The sequence below is a fragment of the Mandrillus leucophaeus genome, unplaced genomic scaffold (assembly GCF_000951045.1).
Source record: "Mandrillus leucophaeus isolate KB7577 unplaced genomic scaffold, Mleu.le_1.0 Scaffold67, whole genome shotgun sequence".
Lineage (NCBI taxonomy): Eukaryota > Metazoa > Chordata > Mammalia > Primates > Cercopithecidae > Mandrillus > Mandrillus leucophaeus.
In genome coordinates, this window is record NW_012107252.1 from 1,811,574 (window position 1) to 1,813,639 (window position 2,066).

General features: G+C 39.2%; 1 protein-coding gene and 1 pseudogene across 2 annotated transcripts in view; both read left to right on the plus strand.

The window, feature by feature from the left end:
• The window catches only part of LOC105555116 (coiled-coil domain-containing protein 30), a 35,254-nt gene that overhangs the window by 28,340 nt on the left and 4,848 nt on the right, over positions 1–2,066 (plus strand). The gene's annotated exons all lie outside the window — the stretch shown is intronic.
• On the plus strand, positions 1,632–2,063 carry LOC105555111 (annotated as a pseudogene). Its single transcript, XR_001008424.1, has one exon. The product of XR_001008424.1 is annotated as a myosin regulatory light chain 12A pseudogene (transcript).

Sequence of the window (2,066 nt, forward strand, 5' to 3'; positions counted from 1 at the left end):
AGGGTTTCTCCATGTTGGTCAGGCTGGTCTCAAACTCCCGACCTCAGGTGATCCACCCGCCTCAGCCTCCCAAAGTGCTGGGATTACAGGCCTGAGCCATCATGCCTGACCTTAAGAGGGAAGTTTATAATAATAAACACCTATATCGAAAAAGTGGAAAGACTTCAAACAAACAACCTAAGGATGCATCTCAAGAAATGAGAAAAGCAAAAACAAACCAAACCCAAAATTGATACAAGGAAAGCAATAATAAACATTAGAGCAGGCTGGGCGCAGTGGCTCACACCTGTAGTCCCAGCACTTTGGGAGGCCAAGGTGGGCGGATCACGAGGCCAGGATATTGAGACCATTCTGGCCAACACAGTGAAATCCCATCTCTACTAAAAATACAAAAGAATTAGCTGGATGTGGTGGCACGCACCTGTAATCCTAGCTACTCGGGAGGCTGAGGCAGCAGAATCACTTGAACTTGGGAGGTGGAGTTTGCAGTGAGCCGAGATCACACCACTGCACTCCAGCCTGGGTGACAGAGCAAGACTGTCTCAAAACAAAACAAACAAACAAAAAGATTAGAGCAGAAATAAATGAAATTGAGATTAAAAGAATAATACATAAAATCAATGAAACAAAAAGTTGGGTTTTTTTTTTAAGATAAACAAAATCAACACATCTTTAGCTAGACTAACTAAGAAAAAAAAGAGAGAAGACCCAAATAAATAAATCAGAAATGAAAAAGGAGAATAACAACTGAGATCTCAGAAATACAAAGAATCATTAGAGACTATTATGAACAACTATATGCCAACAAATAGGAAAACCTAGAAGAAATGGATAAATTTCTAGAAACATACAACCTACCAAGATTGAACCATGAAGAAATAGAAAACCTCAACAAACCAATAATGAATCATGAGATCAAAGCCATAATAAAAAGTCTCCCATCAAAGAAGAGATCAGAACCTACTGGATTCACTCCTGAAGTCCACCAAATATTTAAAGAATGAATACCAATCTTACTCAAACTCTTCAAAAAAAATAAAGAGGAGGGAATACTAACAAACTCATTAAATGAGGCCAGCATTACTCAGATGCCAAAACCAGGCAAGAATATAAAAAGATCATTCACCATGATCAAGTGAGATTTGGCCCAGGAATATAAGGATGGCTCAACATATGCAAATCAATAAACATGATACCCCACATTAATATAATAAAGGACAAAAACCATATGATCATCTTATTACATACAGAAAAAGCATTTGACAAAATTCAAATCCTTTCATGATAAAAACTCTCAAAAGATTAGGTTTAGAAGAAATATACCTCAATACAATAAAGGCCATGTATGACAAGCCCACAGCTAACATTATACTCAATGGTGAAAAGTTGGAAGCTTTTTCTCAAAGATCAGGAACAAGACAAGGATGCCCACGCTTACCACTTCTATTTCATATGTACTGGAAATCTTTGCCAGAGCAATTAGGCAAGAGAAAGAAATAAAAGGCATCCAAATAGGAAAGGAAACAGTGAAATTGTGTCTATTTGTTGACAACATGATCTTATATATAGAAATCCCTAAAAACTGTTAGAACTCAGAAGCAAATACAGTAAAGTTGCAGGATACAAAATCGGTAGTAGGGTGGTGTAGTAGCGGCAGCGAGGGGCTCGCAGAGGTACTCGGATTCTCGTAGCTGTGCCGGGATTTAACCACCACCATGTCAAGCAAAAGAGCAAAGACCAAGACCAAGAAGCGCCCTCAGCGTGCAACATCCAATGTGTTTGCCACATTTCACCAGTCACAGATTCAGGAGTTCAAAGAGGCCTTCAACATGATTGATCAGAACAGAGATGGTTTCATCGACAAGGAAGATTTGCATGATATGCTTGCTTCATTGGGGAAGAATCCAACTGAAGAGTATCAGGATGCCATGATGAATGAGGCTCCAGGCCCCATCAATTTCACCATGTTCCTTACCATGTTTGGTGAGAAGTTAAATGGCACGAATCCTGAAGATGTCATCAGAAATGCTTTTGCTTGCTTTGATGAAGAAGCAACTGGCACCATT